This window comes from Oryctolagus cuniculus, chromosome 2, assembly GCF_964237555.1.
Source record: "Oryctolagus cuniculus chromosome 2, mOryCun1.1, whole genome shotgun sequence".
NCBI classification, from domain to species: Eukaryota; Metazoa; Chordata; class Mammalia; order Lagomorpha; family Leporidae; genus Oryctolagus; species Oryctolagus cuniculus.
Window position 1 is genome coordinate 33,833,959 of NC_091433.1, and position 23,936 is coordinate 33,857,894.

At 42.9% G+C, this 23,936-nt stretch overlaps 2 long non-coding RNA genes and 1 pseudogene across 4 annotated transcripts in view; 2 read left to right on the forward strand and 1 right to left on the reverse strand.

The window, feature by feature from the left end:
- LOC108176422 (uncharacterized) overlaps nt 1-9,894 on the reverse strand; it is a 63,510-nt gene extending 53,616 nt beyond the window's left edge. Inside the window, exon 1 of one of the 2 annotated variants that reach the window (XR_011386214.1) lies at nt 9,671-9,894. This is a non-coding gene — a long non-coding RNA (uncharacterized lncRNA). The remainder of the gene's footprint in view (nt 1-9,670) is intronic. The other variant, XR_011386213.1, reaches the window with a different exon arrangement.
- On the forward strand, nt 277-7,732 carry LOC138848439 (60S ribosome subunit biogenesis protein NIP7 homolog pseudogene; annotated as a pseudogene).
- Nucleotides 9,895-9,900: 6 nt separating the features above from the next.
- Nucleotides 9,901-23,729, forward strand: LOC138848440 (uncharacterized). 2 transcript variants are annotated; one of them, XR_011386211.1, is made up of 3 exons: nt 9,901-10,184; nt 20,259-20,530; nt 20,616-23,729. It is a non-coding gene; the product is annotated as an uncharacterized lncRNA (long non-coding RNA). The 2 variants fall into 2 exon arrangements; XR_011386212.1 differs by having other exon boundaries at nt 20,336-20,530.
- The last annotated feature ends 207 nt before the right edge of the window (nt 23,730-23,936 follow it).

Genomic DNA, 23,936 nt, shown 5'->3' on the forward strand with positions numbered 1-23,936 from the left:
CTTCCCACCACTGCCTTGCAGTCAGGGCTCCAGTTGCTGGACCCGTCTGGGGCGCAGTGTCTGTTTCCTGTCAGAGTTCTCCCCCAGAGTGGGGGCTTCCCCTACCCTGCCAACTTCATTACCATTCCTCCCTCTGCCTTCTCTCTCCACGTGGGGTGAGATTGAGGGGGCAGATATTTTCTGGTTTTTTTGAAGAAGGGAGTGTGTTTCTGTTTCTTACACTGATTGTGTTTGAGGGAGAGTTTTTGTTCAAAAGAAAAGGCTAGACAGGTTGGTACTCGGCTATCTTAACCCAGGAAGTCACAGAGGGCAGGCACATCCAAGCATTACCTTCATCATCGCCATCCAAACAAATTTCAGCAAAAGGCCAGAGTGCCCCAAAAATGCTTCTGGCTGCCTGTACTCTGCTCGGTGGTGGTGCCAAGCCCTCCTGGGCTTGGCCATCCTGGAGTCTGAGGCAGGAGAGAAAAATGAGCCTGCTGTTCCCAACCTTATTTACAATTTTGATATTTTCTTCATTATAAGTTTTTGGTTTTTTTGCCACAAATTTTGGTTTTATTTTAAAATATGTATTTACTTATTTGAAAATCAGAATCAGAGAGAGAGAGAAAGAGGGATGGAGGAGACAGAGAGAGAGAGAGAGAGAGAGAGAGAGAGAAAGAGAGAAATCAATCTTCCATCCACTCCCCAAATGGCCACACAGGCTGGAGCTGGGCCAGGCTGGAACCAGGAGTCAGGAGCTTCCTCCACGTTTCCCAAGTGGGTACAGAGGCCCAAGCATTTGATCCATCTTCTGCTGCTTTCCCAGGTACCTTCACGAGGAGCTGGATTGGAAGTGAAGCAGCCGGGACTCGACTGGCATCCATATGTGAGGCTGGCGTTGAAGATGGCAATATAACATGCTATGTCACAGCGCAGGTCCCCCCATTTTGATTTTTAAGATAATGTATTAAAATATTGTTTTTCTTAATTACTGAAAGTTTTAGGCACCCATACATTTTTAAAAAATATTTATTTATTTATTTGAAAGAGTTACACAGAGAGAGAAGGAGAGGCAGAGAGAGAGAGAGGTCTTCCATCTACTGATTCACTCCCAAACTGGCCGCAATGGCCAGAGCTGTGCCAATCAGAGCCAGGAGCAAGGAGCTTCCTATGGGTCTCCCACCTGGGTACAGGGACCCAAGCATCTGGGCCATCTTCTACTGCTTTCCCAGGCCACAGCAAAGAGCTGGATCAGAAGTGCAGCAACCGGAACTCGAACCATCACCCATATGGGATGCCAGCACTGCAGGTAGCGGCTTTACCCACTACGCCACAGTGCCAGCCCCACACCCATAACATTTTATATGCCAGTTGAGTAAAATATTTGCTTCAGGCTAACCCTACCCTGGGAGGTATTGCTTTCCTCATCAGCTTACTACACCCTGCCCCATAAACCTCCACAAAGAAACATGCAATCCAAGGGAAAGGAGCCTGCTGTGCCACAGCGCCAGCTCTATCGTGTTGATTTTTCTGCTAAAAACTTTGAGACAGAGTAAAAGAAGTCAAACTTCCTTGGGTATTTCTATACCTGCTAACATAAATGGCAGTGTCAGAAACGGATCCTCCCTTGCTAATTATGAGATTTTCCTTGGCTGGGTAGGGGACTGAGAAAGAGGTATTTTGGCTGCTAGAGGGCACTATGATGCAATGAGAGTACATTTTTTTTTTTATCCTTTTAAGTCCTTGTTTTAATTGGATATGATGATTTAAAGATGGCCTTTAGACCCCATCCATGGCCATAGTGAGGAAGAGTCATGTGGATGGCGTTTGCACTCCTTGCATGTTCATAAGATATCTTAACTATTTTGGGGCACTCTGTCTGTAAGCCATAGAAGCACCAAAGCTGCATAAGGACTCAGTAGTCACCTCACCTTACTTGCATATCACACCCTTAAGGAAGATCTAGAACAGTGTTCCCTATTGTCTCAAAGTGTGCACTTTGAACCAGAGTTGGTTCGTTTATTAATTTACTTATTTTTATTTGTTTGAGAGACAGATAGAAGAGCCGGTACAGTGGAGTAATGGGTAAAGCCGCCGCCTGCAGTGTCGGCATCCCATACGGGCACTGGTTCGAGTCCCAGCTGCTCCACTTCCTATCTGGCTCTCTTGCTATGGCCTGGGAAGATGGCCCAAATGCTTGGGCCCCTGCACCCATGTGGGAGACCCAGAAGAAACTCCTGACTCCTGGCTTTGGATCAGTGCAGCTCTGGCCATTGCAGCCAATTGGAGAGTGAACCAGCAGATGGAAGACCTCTCTCTCTCTGTGTCTCTCCTCCTCTCTCTTTGTAACTCTGACTTTCAAATAAATAAATCTTTAAAAAAAGATAGAGAGGCCGGCACCGCGGCTCACTAGGCTAATCTTCCGCCTTGCGGCGCCAGCACACCGGGTTCTAGTCCCAGTCAGGGCGCCGGATTCTGTCCCGGTTGCCCCTCTTCCAGGCCAGCTCTTTGCTGTGGCCAGGGAAGTACAGTGGAGGATGGCCCAAGTCCTTGGGCCCTGCACCCCACGGGAGACCAGGATAAGTACCTGGCTCCTGCCATCAGATCAGTGTGTTGCGCCGGCCGTAGCGTGCCGGCCGTGGCGGCCATTGGAAGGCAAAAGGAAGACCTTTCTCTGTCTCTCTCTCTCTTACTATCCACTCTGCCTGTCAAAAAAAAAAAAAAAAAAAAAAAAAAAGAGAGAGAGAGAGAGAGAGAGAGAGGCAGATAGAGAAAGAGAGCTCCTATCTGCTGGTTTACTCCCCTAAATACCTGCAATAGCTAAGAATGGATTGCATAGAAGCCGGGAACCAGGAACTCAATCCATGCTTCCCATAAGGCTCAGTCACTTGAGCCATTCCTTCTGTCTCCCAGGGTCTGCAGTAGCAGGAAGTTAGGAGCTACAGCTAGTTCTTGAACTAGTTTTCTGTCTGTGTCCAGATAATCACAGAAATTGAGAACAAGCATTTAGAAATTTTTATAGTAATTTGACAGGATAATTTTATGTCTATTAAATTTATTTATTTATTTATTTTTTATGTGACAGATAGAGTTAGACAGTGAGAGAGAGAGACAGAGAGAAAGGTCTTCCTTCCATTGGTTCACCCTCCAAATGGCCGCCACGGCCGGCTCTGCACTGATCCGAAGCCAGGAGCCAGGTGCCTCCTCTTGATCTCCCATGCGGATGCAGGGGCCCAAGCACTTGGGCCATCCTCCACTGCCCTCCTGGGCCACAGCAGAGAGCTGGACTGGAAGAGGAGCAACCAGAACTAGAACCCAGTGCCCATAAGGGATGCTGGAGCCACAGGCGGAGGTTTAACCAAGTGAGCCACAGCGCTGGCCCCATGTCTATTGAATTTAAGAAACATATCAACTTATATTTTTCATTTCTGTTTTTTAAAAAAAGATTTATTTGAAAGTCAGAGTTACAAAGAAAGTGAGTGGGGAGAGGGGTAGAGAGTGAAAGGAAGGAAGGAGAGAGAGAGAGAAAGATTTTCCATCTGCTGGTTCACTCCTCAAATGGCCACATGGCTGGAGCTAGGCCAGGCTGAAGCCAGGGGGCCTGGGACTCCATCTAGGTCTCCCACATGGGTACAGGGGCCCAGGACTTGGGCCATCTTCTGCTGCTTTCCCAGGCCATAGCAGGGAGCTGGGTTTGAAGTAGAGCAGCTTGCTTATGTGACACCAGTGTCTCAGGCAGCAACTCAACCTGCTGTGCTACAATGCCAGCTCCAATGTCTTTTTTTTTAAATATTCATTTTATTTACTTGAAAGGCAGAATTGCAAAGAGAGAGAGAGAAGAAGAGACAGAAAAAAAGAGAGATCTCCCATCCACTGGTTTACTTTCCAAAAGGCTGAAGCCAGGAACCTAGAACTCCATCTGGGTCTCCCATGTGGTTGCAGGGACCCAAGCACTTAGGCCATCTTCCACTGCTTTTCTAGGCACATTAGCAGGGAGCTGGATTGGAAGTGGTGCAGCCAGGACTCGAACCTGCTCAAATAGGATGCTGTTTTTGCAGACAGCAGCTTAATCCACTGTGCTACAATGCTTGCCCTCTATGTCTTTTTTTAAATTCATTTTTCTAGTTATTAATCCTTATTACATTTTACAAAAGTACTTATGATAACTGCTAATGGAATGGAAATAAAAACAGTTTTTATCATGGTTAATTTGAGAAGTTCAGATCTGGGAAGTATTCCTGGGGTTTAAAGATATTGGACTTGGCAATGGTTTTTTGGATATGACACTGTAAACACCAGCACAGAAGCAAAGATAGACACATGAGATTACTTCAAAATTTAAAACCTTGGTAACATAGAATACAATCAACAGAGTGAAAAGGCAACCTATGGAATGGGAGGTAATATTTGAAAATCATATATCTGACAATGGGTTAATATTTAGAGTATAAAGAACTCCTATAATTCAATAACAACAAAAAAATCAAGTAATCTAATTTTAAAAATAGGCAAAGGATTTGAAGACGTGTTTCCAAAGATGATACACAAATGACCAGCAATCATATGAAGAGATGTTTGGCATCATTAATCATCAGGGAAATGCAAATCAAAACCACAGTGAGATACCATGTCAAGCTCTCAGCATGGGTACTACCAAAAACACAGAAAATGACAAGAATTGGTGAGGATATGGAGAAATTGGAACCCTTGGGCACCATTGGCGAGGTAGTAAAATGGTGCAACTGCTATGAAAAACAATATGGGGATTTCTCAGAAAATTATAAATAGAACTACACTATGATCCAACAATCTTAGTTTTGGGTTTACAGCCTAAGGAATTGAAAAGAGAATGTCGAGCAGAAAAATGCAGCCTTTGACTGAAGAGGAGACCCAGGTCATGTTTGAGAAGATGGCCAAATACATCAGGGAGAACCTGCAGTTGCTAATTGACCAGCCCGTCGGCACCTACTGTTTCAGGCTACGCAATGACCGTGTGCACTACGTGAGTGAAAAGATCCTGTAAATGGCTGCCAATATCTCCAGGGACAAGCTGGTGTCACTGCAGATCTGCTTTGGGAAACTCACCAAGACCTACAAATTCCAGTTGCACATCACACATGGTGCTGGATTACCTGGTGCCTTATACCAAATATAAAATGTGGATAAGGCCTGGCACAGAGCAGTCTTTCCTGTATGGGAACCATGTTTTGAAACCTGGTCTACGTCGAATCACTGAAAATATTTCTCAGTACCAGGGAGTGGTGATGAACTCAATGGTAGACATCCCTTTGGGTTTTGGGGTGGCAGCAAAGTCTACACAAGACTGCAGGAAGTAGACCTCATGGCCATTATAGTATTTCATCAAGCAGACATGGGGGAATATGTGTGGCATGAAGACACATTGACTTAAAAATTCATTGCAAGGACAGACAGCTCTGTGGAAGGGCCTAGCTTTGTTTCCTTTGCGTGTGGTCTACTGTTGTATTGAATTTTGTCAATGCTGTGACTTCTTCAGGGACTTCTTAGTTTAATATGGCATCACTGACAAATGCAAGCTGGATTCTTAACATACACAGTGGCTCAGAAATGAGGTTTCAGATTTTTGTATTTATGACTATGTAGAGTACCCCATTACATGTTTGAATTGGAGGGATCCTTGTTGTGAGTTACAGGTTCTACATTGTTGGAACTGAGGACAAGAATAGCTTATTATTGTTGTCTGTGATAACACTTGGTCTTCTGCACTCATAAGAACATAGTGGGTTTTCTCTGTTATTAATATCATGAAAGATATCACCATATCAGAGTAGTAGGCCACATATGGAATTTTTCAAGTGGAATTTGACTAAGATAATAAGAGCAGTTTATTCAGCTATTTTTCTATACAGTAAGTTCTGTGTAGTGTAAAAGAAAAACTTGGATTCAAATCAGTTCTGCCACCTACCAGTTATATGGCCTTGGAAGAGTCATTCAACTTTAACATGCTTCATTTTCTTGTTTAAAAAAGAAAAACTAAGACAGCTTTAGCCATACACTTAAGAATCATTTTCAAAGTTAGAAATCATGGTTTTAAAGCTTCTAGCCACTGTCTGGAAAATGATAAGTGTTGAATAAATGTTGAGTTGTTTTTATATTGACATATATTTCTTTTAGTAAGTATACGGGTCTTACAATTTGAATATGAGTTGTTTTTCCTGTTTTTTTTTTTTTTTACTCATGAATGATCCAAGGCTTTTTTTCATCACTTTGATTCATAAAATGTAATTTCTCTTACAAACCTTTTTGTCTACTTGGCTGGACTGGACTGGACCAAAAGCACTAGAGACTCTGAGATAATAATTCAGCTTCTTCGCCCTTCACATCTTTCTTAAAATTATTTTTGTGGAAATATATTTTAAAAATCAGTGACACTGGGGCTGGTGCTGTGGTATAGTGGGTAAAGCTGCTGCATGCAGTGCCAACATCCCATATGGGCACCAATTTGAATCCCGGCAAGTCTACTTTTGATCCAGCTCTCTGCTGTGGCCAGGGAAAGCAGTGGAAGATGCCCAAGTCCTTGGGCTCCTGAACCTGCGGGGAAGCCCAGAAGAAGCTCCTGGCTCTTGGCTTCAGATTGGCACAGCTCTGGCTGTTGCGGCCATTTGAGGAATGAACCAGAGGATGAAGACTCCTCTCCCTACCCTGCCCTGTGCCTCTACCTCTATAACTCTGCCTTTCAAATGAATAAATAAATAAATCTTTAAAAAAAAAGCTATTTCTAAAAAAAGGAGAGTAACATTTTACAGATTTTTAAAATGTGTATTATAATACAATTTGAAAATGAATACACTCAATTCCAAGAAGATACATCTGAAAATAAAACTTTTGATCACAAAAAAAAAAAAGAAAGAAAAGAGAATGTCAAAGAGATAATAGCAAATCCATGTTCATAGCAGCACTATTTACCATAGCCAAGAGTTGAAGCAACCCAAATGTCCACCCATGGATAACTGGATAAAGGAACTTTGGTATATCTATACAGTGGAATATTATTCAGTTTTTAAACAAAAGAAGGAAACTCTGTCACGTGCTACCACATAGATGAATGTTGAGGACATTATGCTAAGTAAAGTAAGCCAGTCACAAAAGAGAAAAATACTGAATGATTCCACTTGGATGAGATATCTAAGGTCATCACATTTATAGAAATAGATGGTAGAATGCTGCTTATTGGAAGACGGAGGAGGAGAAAAGGGGTGTTGTTCTTTCTGAAAAGTCTTTTCTCTTGGGTTAGTTTAAGATTTTAGATATAAATGAATTGATACTTCTTGATATTTGGTTAGTGGTATCTCTGAAGTATGACACATATTTCTAAAAATAATCCAACTTCTATTTAAATCATATTTGTCTGAAATAAAACATAAATTTGTTATAACTCTTTAAGACCAAGAAAACATTTTTTGTTGTAATGAACTTCTTGTACACAAGCACTATCTTATATTTTCTCTCAACCCAAAATAACAGGAGCCGGCTCTGTGGCATAGTGGGTAAAGCCACCACCTGCTGTGCTGGCATCCCATATGGGTGCTGGTTCGAGTCCCAGCTACTCCACTTCTGATCCAGCTCTCTGCTATGGCCTGGAAAAAGCAGTAGAAGATGGCCTAAGTCCTTGGGACCCTGCTCCTTCATGGGAGACTCTGGCTGTTGAGGCCATCTATGCAGTGGAGCAGTGGATGGAAGACCTCTCTCTCTGCCTCTGCCTCTCTGTAACTCTGCCTTTCAAATATATAAATAAATCTTTTTTTAAATTTATTTTTGAAGTTTAGTTACTTTCAAATAGCTTCTTCAAAAAAGATTTCTTTACTTATTTATTTGAAAGGCACAGTGACAGAGAGTTAGGGAAAGACAAAGCGCGAGAGAGATCTTGTCCACTGACTCACTTCCCAAATGCCTACAATCAGCAGCCAGGAGCTCAATCCAAATCTCCTACGTGGGTGGCAGGAACACAATCACATGAGCCATCTCCACTGCCTACCAGGGTACATGTTAGCAGGAACCTGGAATTGGGACAGGAGCTCAGACCCAGGCACTTTGATGTGGGACATGGGCATCTCAACCAGCATCATAATTGCTAGGCCAAAGGCCAGCACTGACACCGTATTTTTAAGAAAAGAGTTTAAAAAAATAGCAATTTAAATAACCATGACATGCAGTAGTCTATTGTAAAGAGTTCTGCTTAAAAAAGGAAGCAACTTCTTTGAGATATAATTCATGTGCCATAAACATTTACTCAGCTACAGTATGTAATTCAATGGTTTTACTACATTCACAGAGCTGTGCAACCAATTGCCACAGTCTAAGTTTAGAACATTTTCCTTACTTCAAAAATAAACCCTTTATCCTTTAGCAGTCATTACTTATTCCACACTGCCCTGGACTTAGGGAACCACTAATTTACATTCTATCTCTACAGATTTGCCTAATTTAGAATTTTCATATAAGTGATACCATATAAAATGTAACTTGCCAAATGTCACAAAACCTGGGAGTGATATAGATTAAATTTAATGCCACTCCTCTTGGTTCTCACAGCAGTCTCTACACTTAGAGGTTTTCTATGTCATTATAATTACATCATCTCCTATCTGCCTCCAATTATTCAATCATTCATTCACTCACCAAACTATTCATTCCCCAACTATTTATTTTTATAAAAAGATGTGCTTATTTATTTATTTATTTGGAAGGGAGAAAGAAAGGAAGATCTTCCACCCACTGGTTCACTCACCGATTGGCAACAACAACTTGGCTGGGCCAGGCCAAGGAGCCAGGAGCCAGAACCTTCATCCAAATCTTCCTCAGGGGTGTCAGGGACTTAAGCAGTTGAGCCATCTTCTGCTGCTTTCCTGGAGCATTATCAGGGAGCTGGATCAGAAGTGGCGGGGCTGGACCAGCACTGTGATATGTGATGAGGGCGTCCCAAGTGGTTGCTTAACTCTGAGTCACAGCATCTGTCCCCTGAAATATTTATTTATGGTTTACTTTACATCAGGCACTATGGCAGGTGTTAGGGGCATGGTGCCAACAAGGTACACAGTTGGGGGATAGGGAGGCCCTGGAGTTGTGATGCAATGAGCTTAGCTGCCGTCTGCCATGCCAGCATCCTGTATTGGAGTACTCGTTTGAGCTCCAGTTCTGATCCACCTCCCTGCTAATGTGACTGGAAAAGCATCGGAGAATGGCCAAACTTTTTGGGTCCCTGACACCCATGTGGAAGACCCAGAAAGAGCTCTAGGCTCCTGGCTTTGGCCTGGAGCAGCCCTAACTTTGGTGGTCATTTGGGGAAGTAAAACAGTGGATTGAAGATCTCTCTCTCTCTCTCTCTCCTTCAAGTAAATAAAAAATATTAAAAACAAAAGCAAAAACAAAGTATACATGGTCTCATACAGGATCTTATTGAACTTAGAGTTTAATGGGGTAGCCTTACGAACAATTTAATTAAATGAATACATGCTATGGCAGCAAATAGCAACTCAGTTGTTAAGGAAACCAGAAAATGATTTTGAAACTGATAAAGATAATTGTGGGTTAGTGAGATAAGTCAAACATTTTGTGATCTTTTGCTTATAGATAATTGGTAGCATACTATATTACTTATTTTTAAGTCCCCAGATTTAGCGGCTTAAGAAACAAACATTTAATATCTCACCATTTTTGTGGGCCATTGGGAAGTGGCTTAATTGTGTGGTTCTGTCTCAGGGTCTCATGAGATTACTATCAAGCTATCATCCAGGGCAGCCATCTTCTGAAGACTTGACAAAGCATCACTGGACCATATGCTTCCAAGATGGCTTTGGTCAGGAGACTTGATCACTACAGAAGTCTCTTCAGGGCTACTTAAGTGTCCTGGAGACCTGGTAGCTTCTCCAAGAACAAACCATCCAAGAGAAAACAAGGAAGAGGGCACAATGCCTTTTATGACCTATCTCAGAAGTCAGCATCATTACTTCTACTACATTCCATTCATTAGAAGTGAGTCACTAAGTCCACCCCACACTTGCGGGGAGGAGAATTCGGCTTCAACTTTTTTTGAAAGGTGGCATATCAAAGGGTTTGTCATCATATTTTAAAGCCATCCCATGCATCCAGGGAAATGACCAAAAAATTTCAGCATGGCCAGGTTTAGAGTGGAAGGAGGCTGATGACTGATGACGAGACAACTGGTGAGTGATGATGGAAAAATTAGTAGAAGTCATGTTACGTATTGTCCTCTTCATCTTATTGATTGAGCTTCTTATTTTAAGGGCAATGAAAAGCCATTGAAGAGTTTGGGTTTCTTTTTGGTAACAGCTTTATTGAGATTATAATTAATAAATCGTCCAATTCAACCATTTTAAGTGATAAATTCAATGGCTTTTAACATATTCACAGAGATATTCATCTAGGGGTAGACATTTGGTGCAGTGGTTCAGACACTGTTTGGGACTCCTGCATCCCATATCAATTGCCTGTGTTTGAGTCCTGGCTCTGCTTCCAATTCCAGCTCTCTGCTAATGTGCACCTTGGGAATCAGTAGGTGATGGCTTAAGTGATTGAATCTCTGTCACCTACATGGAAATGTAGATTGAGTGCTGGGCTCTAGCCTAAGCCTGTCCCAGTTTTGGCTATTAAGAGCATTTGAAGAATGAACCAAGGGATGAAAGATCTTTCTCCATCTCTCTGCTTCCAAATAAGAATAAATAAATAAATGGCACAGAAGATAATTTTTTAAAGATTTATTTATTTAGTTGAAAGTGTTACAGAGAGAGAGGATGAGATAGAGAGAAAGAGAGATCTTCCATCCACTGGTTCAATCTCCAAATGCGCCAACAACCAGGGCTGGGCCTGCACATTGGTGCAGGGACCCAAGCATTTGGGTCATCTTCCACTGCTTTCTCAGGCACATTAGCACATAGCTGGATAGCAAACAGAGCAGCTGGGATTCCAACCGGTGCCTATATAGGATGCTGATATCTCAGGCAGCTTTACCCACTACACCACGTTGAGGGCCCCAGGATAATTCTTAATAATAATAAAGATAATAGTACATCTATATCCACATTCAATTTTAGAACATTTTCAGTATCCTCCAAATAAACTCAGTGTCTGTTCATTGTTACCTTTCACCCCTATCCTCCCTATCCCTACACAGCCATCACACTATTTTCTTGTTCTATAGATTGGCCTATTCTAGGTCTTTCATATAGAATCATATGACATGTGGTTCTTGGTGACTGACTTCTTTCACTTAGCATAATATTTTCAAGGTTTATCCATGTTGCAACATGGATTAATATCTCATTCTTTTTTTAAAAGATTTATTTATTTATTTGAAAGAGTAACACAGAGAGAGAGGAGAGGCAGAAAGAGAGAAAAGTCTTCCATCTGCTGATTCACTCCCCAATTGGCCACAACGGCTGGAGCTGCTCCAATCCAAAGCTAAGAGCCAGGAGCTTCTTCCAGGTCTCCCACACGGGTGTAGGGGCCCAAGGACTTGGATCATCTTCTTTTTTTTTTTAAAGCCTTTATTTAATGAATGCATTTTAATAGGTACAACTTTAGGAATATAGCAGTTCTTTCCCCCATACGCACCCTCCCGCCCCGACTCCCATCCCACTTCCTACTCCCTTTCCTATCCCCTTCTTCATTATGGTTCATTTTGTTTGATTTTATATACAGAGGACCAACTTTATGTTAAGTACAGATTTCAGCAGTTTGCACCCACACACACACAATATGTAGAATACAGTATGAGACAAGATTTGCAGTTGATTCTCATAGTACAGCTCATTAAGGACGGAGGTCCTACATGGGGAGTAAGTGCACAGTGACTTCTGTTGTTCCTTTAACAATTAACACTCTTATTTATGATGTCAGTTATCACCCGAGGTTCTAGCCATGGGCTGCCAAGGCTATGGAAGCCTTTTGTGACCATAGACTCCATCAGTATTTAGACACGGCCATAAGCAAAGTGGAAGTTCTCTCCTCCCTTCAGAGAAAAGTACATGACTTGGGCCATCTTCTCAGGCCATAGTAGAGAGCTGGATGGGAAGTGGAGCAGCCGGTACTCGAACCAGCGCCCATATGGGATGCCAGCATTACAGGCAATGTGTTTACCCACTAGACCACAGCACTGGCCCCTCTCATTCCTTTTTATGACTGACTAACCTATTGCATAGACTTGCCACGTTTTATCTATCTTGCAGGGGAGGGAAAAATTTTCTTCCACCCTTTCATGGCCAGCAGGCCTGGGAATTAAACTGACAAAAAGCAGATTAGAGAAAAGCACACACATTTATTCATTTTTAATCTTACATATGCAAGGACATCACAGAAAGAACTGGGTAGGGGCTGGCACTGTGGCATGATGGGTTAAAGCCCCGGCCTGTGGCACCTGCATCCCATATGGGTGCCGGTTTTGTGTCCTGACTTCCAATCCAGCTCTCTGCTATGGCCTGGGAAAGCAGTGGAAGATGGCCCAAGTTCTTGGGGACCTGCACCTGTGTGGGAGACCTGAAAGAAACTCCTGGCTCCTGGCTTCAGATTGGTGCAGCTCTGGCTGTTGCCATCATATGGGGAGTGAATTGGAGTGAACCGGCTGATGGAAGACCTCTTTCTCTGTCTGCCACTGCCTCTCTGTAACTCTGTCTTTCAAATAAATAAAATAAATCTTAAAAAAAAGTGAACACCCAAAGGAGTGGAAAGATTTTTTAGTTTATTTCCACCTTAATAGAGGAAAGGGAGGGAGGGGTTGGGGAAGAGGAGAGCAAATGAATTCCAGGAAGGATAAGGGGTCCTGGAGAGGAGAAGTGATGTTGGTGACAATGTCCGGCCAGGTGTGATGCCAACTCTGAGAAGCTATTCCAGCTGCTCCAGGGGAGGGGTTATGACACTTGAGTTCTTTTAGGAGATTCTGCTTTCAGGCAGAGAATTTCAGGAACTCAAACACTTTCAGTTCAAAATAATTCTTATACCAAATAATCGTATTTTGTGTGGCATATTCTAATCATATTCATATTAGTTGATCAGTTGATAGACATTTGGGTTGTTTCCTCATGAATAATGTTGCTACAAGCAAAGATTGTTTTTATTTTTATGGGGTGTATATCTAGGGGTAGAATCTAGGTCCTATGGTAACTCTATGTTTGACTTTTTGAGGAACTGTTAGACCATTTTCCAATTGGCTGCACCATTTTACATTTCTGCCAGCAACAGAGGAGGGTTCCAGTTTCTTCCACTGGTTAACTCCCCAAATGTCTACAAAGCTGGGATTGGGCCAGGTCAAAGCCAGGAGACTGGAACTCAGTCTGGGTTTCTCACATAAGTAACAGAACCAAAGAACTTGATCATCATCTGCTGCCTCCTAGGGTGTGTATCAGCAGGAAGCTGGGATTAGAAGCAGAGCCAGGACTCCAAGCACTCTGATATGAGATGTAGGGATCCCAAGCAGTGACTTTGCTGCTGCACAAAACTCCTGTCCTGTCCATCTTTTTTATTATAGCCACTGTAGTGGGTGGAACTTGATGTTGTAACTGTGTTTTTGATTTCTGTTTCTGACTTAAAGGATAGATTTTTGTATTATTCAGATATGGCAAGTTAAACAGATATAAAGATGGTTACCCTTCAAAAGATAGTTGTTACACTCACAGGATCTTGGGATCAAGAGGAGGGGAGCTTCATGCAGGGCGGGGGGGGGGGGGGCAGACATATAGTGAAGCACCAGGTCCAGTGGAGAGGCTGGGAGGAAAGAGTGGGATATGAGCAAGAGCCTTTATTGTAGTTTCTGTAGTAGGAAGCAGGCAAGGCAAGGTAAACAAGTTTAGAATTGGGTAGTTTGAATAATTTCGTCAAGGATGAGGAGTAGGGACTGTCCTTAGTTGTTTGGGACTGGACCCAGGGGGAGGTTAGGGCAGGGGAATAGTGGCCTGAAGTGTAAAAGCTCCATAAGGGAGGTGACTGGGTGTATAGGATCTGAATTGCTTGGGTGCATATGAAGGGTGTGCTCACAGGCAAGTTCTTTATTATTTCTAGGAACTAGCTAATCCTAGGACAGACAGAATCAGCAAGGCTCCAAAATGCCAGAGCCTGGAGAACACGTGGCTAATACAATTTTCCTGATGATTAATGATGTTGAGCATCTTTTCATGTGCTTATTGGTCACCTGTATATTTCATCTGTAGAAATGTTTGTTTAGATCCTTTGCCTCTTTAACAATTGTGTTGTGTTTTTATTGTTGAGCTTCCATAGTTCTTTATATATTCTAGATTTATGTCTCTTATTTGTTATATGATTTGTAAAAAATATCTCCAATTTTGAAAGTTGTCTTTTCACTTGGTTGATGGTATCCTTTGAAGCACAAAAGGCAATGTTTAATAGGAAAATGATTTAACCAGGTTTACATTTTAGAAAGAATACTCTGCAGTTTTGAGAATTCTTTGTGGGTAAGACTGGAGAAATAAAATCAATTAGTAGGCAGTTGCAATGATCCAAGAAAAAGAGACTTGTGGCCCAGAATAGAGTAGTAGCACAATAACAGAAAGAAGTGGGGTTTAGTAGGAGCCAGAATTTTTGGAATTTAGAAATTGATTGCCTATTGATGAAGTAAAGGATTGTAATTGAGAAGAATCATGAATGAAAATACGGATATCCTTGGCTTAGGCAATTTCAGAACACATTGCGACTGAAATTAAATGAATGATGGAAATGGGTTTTCCTCATATATTTGGTACTTCATATATTTAAATCTGATGGTGATGGGACAGGCATTGTGGCATAGTGAGTTAAGCCACTGCTTGGGACAACCACATTCCATATCTGATTGCCTGAGACTGAGTCCTACCTCTGCTGCTATTCCAGCTTCCTGCTATTGTGCATCCTGGGAGGTGGCAGATGATGGCTCAAGTACTCTGCCATCTATTCTGGGAGACCCAGATGGAATTATTGGCTCCTGGCTTTAGCCTGGCCTAGCCCTGGCTGTTGCAGGCATTTGGGATATGAACTCGTAGATGGAAAATCTTGTTCTCTCTGTGTCACTCTGCCTTTCAAATAAATAAGAATAAATAAATAAGCATTTAAAAACTGATAAAGGGTTAACATCCAAAAATATATTAGAAAAAAAACCCAAAATATAAAAGAAGCTCAGGCCAGTGCCGCGGCTCACTAGGCTAATCCTCCACCTGTGGCGCTGGCACCCCAGATTGTAGTCCCGGTTGGGGCGCCGGATTCTGCCCCGGCTGCTCCTGTTCCAGTCCAGCTCTCTGTTGTGGCCCGGGAAGGCAGTGGAAGATGGCCCAAGTGCTTGGGCTCTGCACCCGCATGGGAGACCAGGAGGAAGCACCTGGCTCCTGACTTCGGATCAGCACAGTGCACTGGCCATAGCAGTCATGGAAAAGGAAGATCTTTCTCGCTGTTTCTCTCTCTCACTGTCTAACTCTGCCTATCAAAAATAAAATAAAATAAAATAAAGAAATAAAAGAAGTTCAAATAATTGAATAGTAAGAAAGCCAACAATTTGATTAAAATGTGGGGAAAATATGTATAGATATGTCACATAAGAAGACATACAAATAAAGGATGAGTGTTTAGCCTAGTGGCTAAGATACCGTTTAAGACACCTGTGCCCACATAGGGGTGCTTAGGTTCAATTCCTAGCTCAAGCTCCTGATTCCAGCTTCTTGCTAGAAAGCAATGATGGCTCAAATAATCAGGTTCCCCTACCCATATCGGGAATATTGATTGAGTTTTTTGCTCCTGGTCCTGGCCCAGCCCTGAGAAGTGTGGATATTTAGGAAGTGGACCAGCAGATGGGGGCTCTCTCTCTGTCTCTCAGATAAATATATAAAAAATAAAAACAAAAAAGATACACAAATGGCTGAGATATATATGAAAAATGTTTAATGTCACTAATGGAAAGAGAAATGCAAATTAAAACCACAACGAATACTGACAGGGATGTGGAGAAAGGGGAACCCTTACACATTTTTGGTGGGAACGTAAATCAGTACAGCCATTAGGGAACAGTATGGAAATTCCTTGAAAAGTTAAAAATGAACAACCATAATTAAACTTGCTGAGTCAAAGTTCAATCGAAGATTGGCTAATAGTCATTTGGATATATGATTCTGGTGCCATTGGAAAAATCTAAACTGTAATTAGATTTTTGAGTCATTTTCATATAGATGATAATTTTTTTAATTAATTAATTAATTTATTTATTTTAACTTTTATTTAATGAATATAAATTTCCAAAGTAGAGCTTATGGATTACAATGGCTTCCCCCCCATAACGTCCCTCCCACCCGCAACCCTCCCCTCTCCCACTCCCTCTCCCCTTCCATTCACATCAAGATTCATTTTCGATTCTCTTTATCTACAGAAGATCAGTTTAGCATACATTAAGTAAAGATTTCAACAGTTTGCTCCCACACAGAAACATAAAGTGAAAAATAATAGATGATTTTTTTTAAATGATGATGAAATCAGATCAGACCTATTGTCATGTTTAATCCCAGTGAGAGTCAAGTTGGGAATTGATCATTTCTTCTTCTTCTTCTTCTTTTTTTTTTTTTTTTTTACAGAAGATCAGTTTAGTATACATTAAGTAAAGCTTTCAACAGTTTGCACCCCCACAGAAACACAAAGTGAAATATACTGTTTGAGTACTCGTTATAGCATTAAGTCTCAATGTACAGCACGCTAAGGACAGAGATCCTACATGAGGAGTAAGTGCACAGTGACTCCTGTTGTTGACTTTACAAATTGACACTCTTGTTTATGGCCTCAGTAATCTCCCCATGCTCCAGTCATGAGTTTCCAAGGCTATGGAAGCCCCTTGAGTTCTCCGACTCTTATCTTGTTTAGACAAGGTCATAGTCAAAGTGGAGGTTCTCTCCTCCCTTCAGAGAAAGGTACCTCCTTCTTTGAAGACCTGTTCTTTCCACTGGGATCTCACTCACAGAGATCTTTCATTTAGGGTTTTTTTTTTTTTTTTTTTGCCTGAGTGTCTTGGCTTTCCATGCCTGAAATTTTCTCATGGGCTCTTCAGCCAGATCGGAATGCCTTTAGGGCTGATTCTGAGGCCAGAGTGCTGTTTAGGACATCCGCCATTCTATGAGTCTGCTGAGTATCTCGCTTCCCATGTTGGATCACTCTCCCCTTTATTTATTCTATCGGTTAGTATTAGCAGGTACTAGACTTGTTTATGTGCTCCCTTTGACTCTTAGTCCTTTCATTATGATCAATTGTGAACTGAAATTGATCACTTGGACTAGTGAGATGGCATTGGTACATGCCACCTTGATAGGATTAAATTGGAGTCCCCTGGTATGTTTCTAACTCTACCATTTGGGGCAAGTCAGCCTGAGCATGTCCCGAATTGTACATCTCTTCCCTCTCTTATCCCCACTCTTATGTTTAACAGGGATCACATTTCAGTTAAATTTCAACACTTAAGAATAACTGTGTATTAATTACAGAATTAAACCAGTCATATTAAGTAGAACAGACAAAAAAAACTACTAAGAGGGATAATGTATTAAGTTGTTCATTAACAGTCAGGGCTATGCTGATCAAGTCACCATTTCTCATAGTGTCGATTTCACTTCAACAGGTTTCCTTTTTGATGTTCAGTCAGTCGTCACCGATCAGGGAGAACATATGGTATTTGTCCCTTTGGGACTGGCTTATTTCACTCAGCATGATGTGTTCCAGATTCCTCCATTTTGTTGCAAATGACTGGATTTCGTTGTTTCTTACTGCGGTATAGTATTCTAAAGAGTACATATCCCATAATTTCTTTATCCAGTCTACCGTTGATGGGCATTTAGGTTGGTTCCAGGTCTTGGCTATTGTGAATTGTGCTGCAATAAACATTAGGGTGCAGACCACTTTTTTGTTTGCCAATTTCATTTCCTTTGGGTAAATTCCAAGGAGTGGGATGGCTGGGTCGAACGGTAGGGTTATATTCAGGTTTCTGAGGAATCTCCAGACTGACTTCCATAGTGGCTTGACCAGTTTGCATTCCCATATAGATGATAATTAACATTGGTTAGATATAATGAGATGATTCAGGGTGCTGGTGAGTCCAGTAAGCATTGAAGAAGGTGATGAAAGAAATAGGGCAGAATCAATGTGCAAGGGATAAGAATTTGGAAAAATAAAAAGTCAAAAGGATTTGTGGCCAGCGCTGAGGCTCACTAGGCTAATCCTCCACCTGCAGCGCCGGCACACCGGGTTCTAGTCCCGGTCCGGGCACCAGATTCTGTCCCGGTCGCTCCTCTTCCAGTCCAGCTTTCTGCTGTGGCCCAGGAGTGCAGTGGAGGATGGCCCAGGTGCTTGGGCCCTGCACCTGCGTGGGACACCAGGAGAAGCACCTGGCTCCTGGCTTCAGATCAGTGTGGTGTGCCGGCCACAGTGGCCATTGGAGGGTGAACCAACGGAAAAGGAAGACCTTTCTCTCTGTTTCTCTCTCTCACTGTCCACTCTGCCTGTCAGGAAAAAAAAAAAAAAAAGGTTTGCTAGAGAGGTATTAGAAAAACCATAGCATCAAAGTCAAAAGAAAAGTGTGATGGTTAATTTTAGGGGTCAGCTTGACTGGCTTCAGGGTATCTAGAAAGCCAGGGAAGTATTATTTCTGGATATGTCTACAAAGGCATTTCTGGAAGAGGTTGGCATTTATAATTTCTTTTTTAAAAAAATTTATTTAAAAGAGTTACACACAGAGAGAGGAGAGGCAGAGAGAGAGGTCTTCCATCTGCTTGTTCATTCCCTAATTGGCCGCAACGGCCGGAACTGTGCTGATCAGAAGCCGGGAGCCAGGAGCCTCCTCCGGGTCTCCTACGCAGGTGCAGGTGCCCAAGGACTTGAGCCATCTTCCACTGCTTTCCCAGGCCATAACAGAGAACTAGATTGGAAAAGGAGCAGCCGGGACTAGGACTGGCGCCCATATGGGATGCTTTCACTTCAGGCCATGGCATAAACCCGCTGAGCCACAGCGCCAGCACCAAACATTTATAATTTCTTAGCTCTGTTCACTAAGATGGCCTAGGACCAGTAATACCCCAGTAGCAATGAGCATACCTAGCGCCCAGCTCTTGGTTCCTCAATTCTAGTCTTTAATAAAAGGAACCAGGGGCTCTTTGGAGAGGAGTTTGATTCCAGGGCTTGGACAGGATGAACCTAGAACATTTTGTAAAATAAGAAAACAAAGAAATGCTTAAAAAAGTAAGGATTCAGGGGGCTGGTGCTTTGGATAGAGTGTGTGATGGAATTCCAGGCTTCATTGCAGCCTTTTGGGGAATGAACCAGCAAATGGGAGATTTCTTTCTTTCTTTCTTTCTTTCTTTCTTTCTTTCTTTCTTTCTTTCTTTCTTTCTTTCACAGGTAGAATTACAGGCAGCGAGAGAGAGAGAGAGACAGAGAGAAAGGTCTTCCTTCCGTTGGTTCACCCCCAAAATGGCCGGCTGGCGCACTGCGCCAATCCAAAGCCAGGAGCCAGGTCTTCCATGCGGGAGCAGGGCCCAAGCACTTGGGCCATCCTCTACTGCCTTCCTGGGCCACAGCAGAGAGCTGGACTGGAAGAGGAGCAACCAGGACTAGAACCCGGTGCCCATATGGGATGCTGGCGCCGCAGGCAGAGGATTAACCAAGTGAGCCACAGCACCGGCCCCGGAAGATCTCTTTCTATTTCTATCTCTCCCTTTCTCTCTCTGTTCATTCTGCCTTTCAAATAAATAAAAATAAATCTTTAAAAAAGTGAGAAAAAACAGGGTGTTTGCATAGTATTATACTATCTCCTCTATGATATTTATAACTACAGGGGAGGAAACAATAGCACAACTTAACCACAAGGTTAATATTAGCAGTTAACGATGTATTGACATCATGTACCTTCTGATGCACTAAGCAAATGGTATCGTTTCTACCAGACTTAAAAAAAAATTTATTTGAACAGAGAGGTAGAGATACAGAGAGAAAAATCTTCCATCTGCTGGTTCACTCCCCAAATGGCTGCAATGGCTGGAGATTGGCCAGGCCAAAGCCAGGAGCTAGCAACTCCATCCAGGTCTCCTATATGGGTTCAGGGGCCCAGGCACTTGGGCCATCATCTGCTGTTTTCCCAGGCACATTAGCAGAGAGATGGATCAGAAGTGGAGCATTCAGTTCTTGAAATAGTGCCTATACAGTAAGCTGGCATTGCAGGTGGTGGCTTAACCTGCTGTACCACAACAGTGACCCTAATTTCTGGTGGATTTTTCTAGAAACCTATTACCTCAACCTAATTATGAGAAAATATCAGAGAAATCAAATTGAGAAACTTTCTACAAAATGACTATAGGTGCTCCTTGACTTATGATCGGGGTATGTCCTGATAAACACATCTGTGATGGTTAATTTTGGGTGCCTGCTTGACTGGATTGAAGGATGTCAAAGACTAAAACAACAGCATCACTTCCGGTTTGTCTTTGAGGGTGTTCCTGGAGAAGACTGCATGTGGATCAGCAAATGGAGTGGGGAAAGAACTGTCCTTAAGGTGAGCAGGCACCATCCAGTTGACTGAGGATCCAATGGAAAATGAAAGGGAAGAGGAGAGAAATGCTTTCTGTTTCTTTCTTTAGGAGCTGCATCTGTTTACTCCTGCTGTTGCCCTTGGACATCAGACTTCAGGTCTTTTGGCCCTTGCACTCTGGGACTTGCACTAATGGCACACCAGGGATCCTGGGGCCTCGGACCTAGGGCTGCAGCATCTGCTTGCCTTTTCTGGGACTGCTTAGACTGAGCCATGCTACTGGCTTCTCTTTCTCCAGCCTACAGACATCCATTGTGGAACTTCTTAGCATCTGTGATTCTGTGAGCCAATCTGCTAATAAATCCTCATGTATACAAAGTGCTTGTATGTACAAATATAAGAGGTCTTCAAAAAGTTCATGAAAAATGGGTATTATGGAAAAAATTGCACGCCAAAATAAGCTTATTTTTAAACCCATTTTTCCATGAACTTCTTCTCTTTATAAAAAAAAAAGATTTTTATTTATTTATTTGAAAGGCAGAGAGAGAGAGAGAGAGAGGAGGGAGTGGAGAGAGAGAGAGATCTTCCTTCTGCCGGTTCACTCCCCAAACAGTGGCAATGCCTGGGGCTGGGCCAGGCTGAAGCCAGGAGCCAGGAGCTTCTTCAGGGTCTCCACGTGGGTACAGGGGCCCCAGGATTTGGGCAATCTTCTGCGGCTTTTCCCAGGTGCATTATCAGGGAGCTGAATTGGAAGTGTAGCAGCCAGACTCAAACTGGTGCCCAGATGGGATGCTGGCACTGCAGGCAGAGGCTTAACTTTGTATGCCTCAGTGCGGCCCCAACCATGAACTTTTTTAAGTACTTTGGTATTGGGACGTACTAGAAGGTTGGCTTTGTAGTGTAGCTGGTAATGCTGCTGCCTGCATCCTATAGGGGCACCTGTTCAAGCTCTAGCTACTCCACTTCTGATCCAGCTCTGTTAACGTGCTCAAGAAAGCAGCAGAGGATGGCCTAAGTACTTGGGCCCATGCACCCACATTGGAGACCTAGATGAAGCTCCCAGCTCTTGGCTTCTGCCTGACCCAGGTGCAGCTGTTGTGGCCATTTGGGGAGCAAATTAGCTCTCTCTCTAACTCTGACTTTCAAATGGATGAATAAATCTTTAAAAAGAAATGCACTGAGTACTTCTACACTGCCTTACAGCACAGCTGAGGAACACACCATGCCGTAGGGCATTGGTCATCTTCCCTTATGATTGCTGGGGCTGACTGGGAGCTGTACCTTCTGCTGCCACTCAGCATTTTGAGAATATGCTGTGCATATTGCTAGTCTGGGAAAATATTAAATTCAAAGTTTTAAGTATAGAGGCTGGTGCTGTGGTGGAATGGGTTAAGCTGCCACTTGCAGTGCCAGCATCCCATATGGGTTCTGGTTCAAGTTCCAGGTGCTCTACTTCTGATCCAAATCCCTGCTAACGGGAAGGTGGTCCAAGTGCTTGGGCCTATGCACCTACATGGGAGACCTAGATGAAGCTCCCCACTCCTGGCTCCACCTGGCCCAATCTCAGCCATTGTGGCCATTTGGGGAGTGAACCAGCTGATGGAAGATCTCTCTCTGTCTCCCTTCTCTCTGTAAGTCTGCCTTTTAAATAAATAAATAAATATTTTAAAAAGTTTTAAGTATAGTTTCTTCTGATTCATATTGCTTTCACACCATCAGAAAGTTGAAAAATTGTAAATCAAGCCATTGTGAGCCAGGGACTATACTAATACTCATCAAGAGTGTCAAGGTAAAGAAAGAGAAGAAAAAACTGAAGAATTGTCATAGATTGGAGGACACAACGACAAAGTGCATTGTGAGATTCTGGATTGGATTTTCAAATAGAAAAAGGACTTCAGGTGAAAAAATGGCAAAATCTCAATGAGGTATATGATTATTTCATAGCAGGTTTGCAATGTTAACATCCTGGCTTAGTGATTGTACTATGGTTATGAAAGTTGGTAACATTAGCAGAATCTGGATGAAGAGGTGTATGTGGATTCAGCTATTTTTGTAGTTTTCCTGAAAGTATAAAATTGTTTAAAATAAAATGAAAAAAAAAAAAAGGAGGGTGGTGTTTGGTATAGTAGTAAAGATCTACATCCCACATTGGAGTGCTGGGTTTGAGTTGTGGCCCTGCTGCTGATTCCAGCTTACTGGTAATATGCACCCTGGGAGGCAGCAGGTGGTAATTCAAGTGGTTGGGTCCTTGCCACCCACATGGGAGACCCAGATTGAATTCCTGGCTCCTGACCTGGCCTCAGCCTGACCGGACCCCAGCAGTTGTAGACATTTAGAGAGTGACCCTGTAGATGAGAGCACTCTTTTGGCCCTTTGCCACCCAAACAAATAAATAAAAAGTGTAGAAAAAAGGAGAATAAGGAGAGGTGGGATCTAGACCACAGGAGAAACAGGAATGTTCCTTAGGAGGAGCAATGTCTCTTCCATGGAACTGAAAGAGCGGCACAAAGCATAAGTGGTCATGTGGGTAGGCTTACTAGTGTGGTGGCAGGAAGCTGATGGAATTCTTCAGTGGCACAATGTAGCTGCACACGTGGTGCCAATTCACAGGGTTTACCACAGAGGGGAGACTCAACAATGTTTACTGAATCAAACTGGCCTGAGTTTGAATCATGACTCCATTATGATTAATATCATGTGTCCTAGCTATGGGGCATTGGGCAAGTTACTTAACTCTGCCTGCGTCTCAGTTTCTTCTGAAAATGGGAATAATCTGTCATTGGGCAGAGATTAATTTGTACTCACTGTAGCTGACTGGCACTTCATTACCTTCCATGTACATTTGTTGAAAGAATAAAGCAGCTATTTTAGGCATCGAAAGCTGACACTGTGGCAAAAAAAATGGCCTACATGAAAGATCTCCGTGAGTGAGATCCTGGTGGAAGGAAGGGGCCATCAAAGAAAGAGGTACCTTTCTCTGAAGGGAGGAGAGAACTTCCGCTTTGATTATAGCCTTGTCTAAATAAGGTCGGAATTTGTGGTCTCAAGAGACTTCCATAGCTTTGGTAGCTCATGACAAGAGCCTCGGGTGATCACTGACATCTTAAATAAGAGTGTCAATTGTTAAATCAACAACAGGAGTCACTGTGCACTTGCTCCCCATGTAGGACCTCTGTCTGTGATATGTTGTACTATGAGAATTAATTAAACTAGTAAAAACTAATCTTCAGGCCGGCGCCGTGGCTCAATAGGCTAGTCCTCCACCTTGCGGCGCCGGCACACCGGGTTCTAGTCCCGGTTGGGGCGCCGGATTCTGTCCCGGTCGCCCCTCTTCCAGGCCAGCTCTCTGCTATGGCCAGGGAGTGCAGTGGAGGATGGCCCAGGTGCTTGGGCCCTGCACCCCATGGGAGACCAGGAAAAGCACCTGGCT